The 6,772-nt window shown below is 38.2% G+C and overlaps 1 protein-coding gene and 1 pseudogene across 11 annotated transcripts in view; one reads left to right on the top strand and one right to left on the bottom strand.

Annotated features, from left to right (window-relative positions):
• Positions 1-6,772, bottom strand: part of Gphn (gephyrin) — a 418,076-nt gene that overhangs the window by 277,952 nt on the left and 133,352 nt on the right. The window lies entirely within an intron of this gene.
• LOC110324610 overlaps positions 105-6,772 on the top strand; it is a 13,193-nt pseudogene continuing 6,525 nt past the window's right edge.

The raw sequence follows: 6,772 nt of genomic DNA, 5'->3' as shown, positions 1-6,772 counted from the left end.
AGGAGAGGAGAGGAGAGGAGAGGAGAGGAGAGGAGAGGAGAGGAGAGAAAAGAAAGAAAAAGAAAGAAAGGAAGGAAGAAAGGAAGAATGAATATGAACTCAAAATGGAATACGACAGAAGGTAAGGTATCAGATCTAGGAAGGAGAAACACCAAAAAACAAATAATGGGTGAAAAATACTATGTTCTAGAGTTTTCAGGTTGCTATCAAGCTGCTAGTGTATGCTCTCTCCAGTTTCTTTTGGAGGCACTAAGAGCTGAGTTTTCCTATTAGGACTGCTTTCATTGTGATTGTGTCCCATAAGTTTGGGCATCCTGTACCTTCATTTTTCACTAAATTCTAAAAAGTCTTTAATTTCTTTCTATATTTCTTCCTTGACAAAGTTATCATTGAGTAGGGCATTGTTCAGATTCCATGTGTATGAGAGATTTCTGTTGTTTCTGTTGTTACTGAAGACCAGCCTTAGTACTTGGTGATGTGATAGGGTACATGGGATTATGTCAATCTTCTCGTATCTGTTGAGGCCTGATTTGTGACCAACTCTATGGTCAGTTTTGGAGAAGGTAGCTGAGGTGCTGAGAAGAAGGTTTATTCTTTTGTTTTAAAGATATCTGTTAAATTCATTTGGTCCATAACTTCTGTTAGTTTCAATATGTCTCTGTTTAGTTTGTTTCCATGCTCTGTCCATTGATGAGAGTGGGTTGTAGAATACACCCACTATTACTGTGTGAGGTGCAATATGTGCTTTGAGCTTTAGTAGTTTCTTTTATGAATGTGAGATGTGATTTTAAATCAGTCTTGCTTTTCTGGTGTGTTGGGATATCCAGGGCTCACTGTGGTGGGAGAACTGGGTTCAGATGATGCTAAGTAGCCTTGGTTTCTGTTGTTTATGTTCTTGCCCTTGCCTCTTGCCATCTGGTTATCTCTGTTGTTAGTTGNTCTTGCTGTCTCTGACAGTGGCTTGTTCCTCCTGCAAGCCTGTGTGTCAGTACTCCTGGGATTCCAGTTCTCTCTGGGTGGAATTTGGGTATGGAGAGCTGTGGCACAGTGTCAGCTCCAGGATCTAGATGGAAACCTGAAGGATCCTGTCCCAGGATGTTCCTCCATTCCTGTGTCCTGAGGTCTCCAGGAGGGTCCCTCTGAGCAGAAGTGGTGGTGTCACCTGTGCTCACAGGCTTGTCAGCACTCCTGGGAAAACCATTCTCTCCTGGCAATATTTGGCTATGGAATGCTGTGTCACAGGATAAGCTCCGGGTGCAGGCTGAAGCTGAAAGGATAGCTTACCTTCTTTTAAACTAATGCTTACACACTAAAGGTTTATTCAAGCCTTTCAGTTTCAACCTATATAACTTCTCTAAAAATGATTTTCTTGAAAATGATATTAATGGGAACATTGGAGACAGAGAAAGTAGCCAAGGAGTTGAAGGGGTTTGCAGCCCCATAGGAGGAACATCAATATGAACTAACCAGTACCCCCAGAGCTCCTTGGAACTAAACCACCAATCAAAGAAAACACATGGTGGAACTTGTGGCTCTAGCTGTATATGTAGCAGAGAATGGCCTAGTTGGTCATCACAGGCCCTAGGTCCTATGAAGGTTCTATGCCCCAGTATAGGGGAATGCCAGGGCCAGAATGGGAGTGGGTGGGTTGGGTGCAGGGGGAGAGGGAGGGGATAGGGGGTTTTTGGAGGGGAAACTAGGAAAGGGGATAACATTTGAAATGCAAAAAAAGAAAAACTAATAAAAAAGAAAATGTTCATTGTGTAAAACTATATCTTCTAATTGCCATATTTGAATTATTCTGTATATTAAGTAATTGTTGATATTTAGGTCTTAAAATTGCTGTTGCATTATTAATGTTTTGTTTGTATACTGTTTCTTGATTGTTCATTTAAGCTCTTAACAGAAGTCCATACTTATTAGTAAGACGTTGAGTATGTGACCTTGAACATTTTTCTTAGTGGATTCTCTTGATACTGGTAAATAAGTTAAATTTTCAGTATACAGTGCTGACAATGTACCATTTTGAGTGACATGCAGAAACCTTATTTCTATTTGGTAGTTTTAAATTTCTATGTTTTAAATCTGAATGTGCTAAAAATTTATTCTACTTATGAGGAGTATTAAATCATCTACTCTTACATTTGTTTCACCCTTCATATATGGCTTTCAAAGATCCCTGAGATAAAGTTAACTTTACTCAACTGTCCTTTTTACTTCCTGACGTTTTAAGCCGTCTGTTGTTATTTCCTTTACTTTGGGCAATGTATATAGCTATTATTTCAGGATAAACTTTACAATGATAGAATTTTAATTATCGTTTGTTTGTCCATACCTACTTCCCTATTCATTCCTACAATATAATTAGACACATAGAAACATGAGAAATGTTTTGATATAATATGGACTACACATACTTTTATGTTTAGAGGGCTTAGAGAATGTTTTCTAGATTTTATTTCTTCTTTTGTTTGCTTTTCAATTCAAACTAGCTTAAATACACAATTTGCAAAGGACTGCCTTATCTATCATCAATGGGAGAGGAGACCATTGATCCTGTGGAGGTTTGATGATCCAGTGTAGAGGAATGATAGGGTAGTGAGGCAGAGATGGGTGGGTGGGGGAGCACCCTCATAGAAGCAGGGGGAGGGGAATGGGATGGGGATTTGCAGAGGCCAAACTGGACAAGGGGATAACAATTGAAATGTAAATAAATAAAATAACCAATAAAAAAGAAAGTAAAACAATAAACCACTAGAACAAGTCATTTCTCAGTATAAAGTGAATATACACAGTTTAGACCTTAATTTAGAGGATGCCTTTCAGGCCTTTAAAGCTCCTTGCTTCTCAAGTAGTTGATAGCAGTGAAGAGTAGGCAAGGCCTCTCCTCAGAACGAAGAGATATGGAAGCTGAAAAGAGAGACACAAAAAAGACTGGCACAGAAGGGGAAAGTGAAAAGTAATTTATAAATAGGCTCTGTTCATAAAAGCAAAATCTTCACATATGGAGCAGAGCCCTTTTTTTTGTTTGTTTGCTAATTATTAATATGCCACGAGAAAAGGGGCAGCACTATGCAAAAACAAAAGCATAATAAGAAACAGCAGAGAAGTGACTACCATCAAATCTGTGAAAGAGAGGTCACAGAAGAAGGAAGGGACATTAGTTGACCACTAGAATCACAGAGGTAATTATGAGAATTATGCTTATCTTTAAGATCACATACTAAATAATGGGACATCACAGGAAACGGGTATTTCAGGTAGAGTAAGAGCATTACCAGGCAAAGGATACCAGGATTTCAACAATGATAAATATGCAGTAAAATTTAAGATGACAATGGCTAAGATGAAAGATTTAAACGCCAGCATGTAAAATTGGGATTTTTTTTTAAACTAGTAACATGAAGCTTCAAATAATAAAGGGATACTGTGTATCAGCACACCACATACTATATTTCAGCTGCCATTTGAGAAACTGGAATTAAAAAGACAAAAGTCAAAGTAAAACAAAACAAGATTTCAAAAACAGATTATATATAAAATGCTTACGAAAGTAGAAAGAAATACTTTGAAATAGTTATAAATGCAAGAAATGTTCCAATTTATATCATCTTATAAAATATTATGAAAATCAATTGTTATGGTTTTGTAATTCATATAATGGTCCTGAACAGAGCAACCTAATTAAAGAGCAGCATATGACTCTCCGTGATAGTGGATACGTATCCCAGCCTCACTATGATTCCTCTTCCTTTCATTATGTGGGAGCAAGCAAGACTACTCACTGGATAAGAATACTTGCCACAAACCCTGATGGTCTGAGTTCAACCCCTGAGAACATAAGGTGCAAAAATGACAAATTAATAAATTGTATATATGCACCATGTACATGGAAGACATAACCATTTATATTATCTTTTTTACATCTTTTTTACATATATATATATATGTATATATATATATATATTATTAGATATTTTCTTCATTTACATTTGCTATCCCCAATGCCCCTGATACCCTCTCCCCGCCCTGCTCCTCGACCCACCCACTACTGCTTCCTGGCCCTGGCATTCCCTTGTACTGGGGCATATGGTCTTCACAAGACCCAGGACCTCTCCTCCCACTGATGGCCGACTAGGCCATCCTCTGCTACATATGCAACTAGAGACACAGTTCTGGGCGGGAATGATTAGTTCATATTGTTGTTCCTCCTATAGGGTTGCAGAACCCCTCAGCTCCTTGGGTACTTTGTCTAGCTCCTTCATTAGGGGCCCTGTGTTCCATCCAATAGATGAAAGTGAGCATACACTTCTGTATTTGCCAGGCATTGGCATAGCCTCACAAGAGAGAGCTATATCAGGGTCCTGTCAGCAAAATCTTGCTGGCATGTGCAATAGTGTCTGGGTTTGGTGGCTGATGATGGGATGGATACCCAGGTGGGGTAGTCTCTGGATGGTCCTTCCTTCCATCTCAGCTCCAAACTTTGTCTCTGTAACTCCTTCCATGGGTATTTTGTTACCCATTCTAAAAAGGAGCAACGTATCCACACTTTGGTTTTCCTTCTTCTTGAGTTTCATGTGTTTTGCAAATTGTATCTTGAATATTCTAAGTTTCAGGGCTAATACCTGCTTATCAGTGAGTGCATATCTAGTGACTTCTTTTGGGATTGGGTTACCTCACTAAGGATGATATCCTCCAGATACTTCCATTTGCCCTATGTCAGTTTTCTGAGTAACAGCCAGACTATTTCCAGAGTGGTTATACAAGCTTGCAATCCCACCAGCAATGGAGGAATGTTCGTTCCTCTTTCTCCACATCCTGGCCAGCATCTGCTGTCACCTAAATTTTTGATCTTAGCCATTCTGACTGTTGTGAGGTGGAATCACAGGGTTGTTTTGATTTGCATTTCTCTGATGATTAAGGATGTTGAACATTTTTGATGGGGATTGCATTGAATCTGTAGATTGCTTTCGGCAGGATAGCCATTTTGACTATATTAATCCTGCCAATCCATGAGCATGGGCGATCTTTCATTTTCTTTTTATTATTATTATTATTATTATTATTATTTTCTTTATTTACATTTCAAATGCTATCCCGAAAGATCCCTATACCCCTCCACCCCTGCTCCCCTACCCACCCACTCCCACTACTTGGCCCACAAGGCCTTCCCTTGGGCTGAGATCTTCTTTGATTTTTTTTTTTCTGCAGAAACTTGAAGTTCTTATCATACAGATCTTCCGCTTCCTTAGTTAGAGTCACAACAAGGTATTTTATATTATTTGTGACTATTGTGAAGGGTGTTGTTTCCCTAATTTCTTTCTCCTCCAGTTTATCCTTTGTGTAGAGAAAGGCCACTGATTTGTTTGAGTTAATTTTACATCCAGCTACTTCACTGAAGCTGTTTATCAGGTTTAGGATTTCTCTGGTGGAATTTTTTAGGATCACTTGTATATACTATCATATCATCTACAAATAGTGATATTTTGACTTCTTCCTTTCCAATTTGTATCCCATTAAATCCTTTTGTTGTCTAATTGATCTGGCTAAGACTTCGAGTACTATACTAAATAGGTAGAGGGAAATTGGGCAGCCTTGTCTAGTCCCTGATTTTAGTGGGATTGCTTCCAGCTTCTCTCCCTTTAGTTTGATGTTGGCTACTGGTTTGTTGTATATTGCTGTTATTATGTTTAGATATGGGACTTGAGTTCCTGATCTTTCCAAGACTTTTATCATGAAGGGATGTTGGATTTTGTCAAATGCTTAATCAGCATTTAATGAAATGATCATGTGGTTTTTGTCTTTGCATTTTATATAGTGGATTATGTTGATGGATTTCCGTATGTTAAACCATCCCTGTAATGAAGCCTACTTGATCATGAAGGATGATCGTTTTGATGTGTTATTGGATTCTGTTTTTGAGAATTTTATTGAGTACTTTTGCATTGATATTCCTAAGGGAAATTGGTCTGAAGTTCTCTTTCTTTGTGGGGTTTTTATATGGTTTAGGTATCAGAGTAATTGTGGCTTCGTAGAATGAATTTGGTAGAGTACCTTCTGTTTCTNNTTTGTGGAATAGTTTGAGGAGAATTGGAGTTAGGTCTTCTTTGAAGGTCTCATAGAACTCTGCACTAAACCCATATAGTCTGGTGCTATTTTTGTTTGGGAGACTATTATTGACTGCTTCTTTAGGGGATATGGGACTGTTTAGGTCATTAATCTGATCCTAATTTAATTTTGGTACCTGGTATCTGTCTAGAAATTTGTCCATTTCATCCAGGTTTTCCAGTTTTGTTGTGTATAGCCTTTTGTAGTAGGATTTGATGATATTTTGGATTTCCTCAGGTTCTGTTGTTAGGTCTCCCTTTTCATTTCTGAGTTTGTCAAGAAAGATATTGTCCCTGTGTCCTCTAGTTAGTCTGGCTAAGGGTTTATCTACCTTGTTGATTTTCTCAAAGAACTAGTTCCTGGTTTGGTTGATTCTTTGAATAGTTCTTTTTGTTTCTACTTGGTTGATTTCAGCCCTGGGTTTGATTATTTCCTGCTGTGTACTCTTCTGGGGGGAATTTGCTTCCTTTTGTTCTAGTGCTTTTAGGTGTGCTGTCAAGCTGCTAGTGTATGCTTTCTCTTGTTTGTTTGTTTGTTTGTTTGTTTGAGGCATTCAGAGCTATGATATTTCCTTTTAGGACTGCTTTCATTGTGCCCCATTCATTTGGGTACGTTGTGGCTTAATTTTCATTAAATTCTAAAAAGTCTTTAATTTCTTTATTTC

The sequence above is a fragment of the Mus pahari genome, chromosome 7 (genome assembly GCF_900095145.1).
Source record: "Mus pahari chromosome 7, PAHARI_EIJ_v1.1, whole genome shotgun sequence".
Lineage (NCBI taxonomy): Eukaryota > Metazoa > Chordata > Mammalia > Rodentia > Muridae > Mus > Mus pahari.
This window is presented reverse-complemented; position numbering and strand designations above follow the sequence as displayed.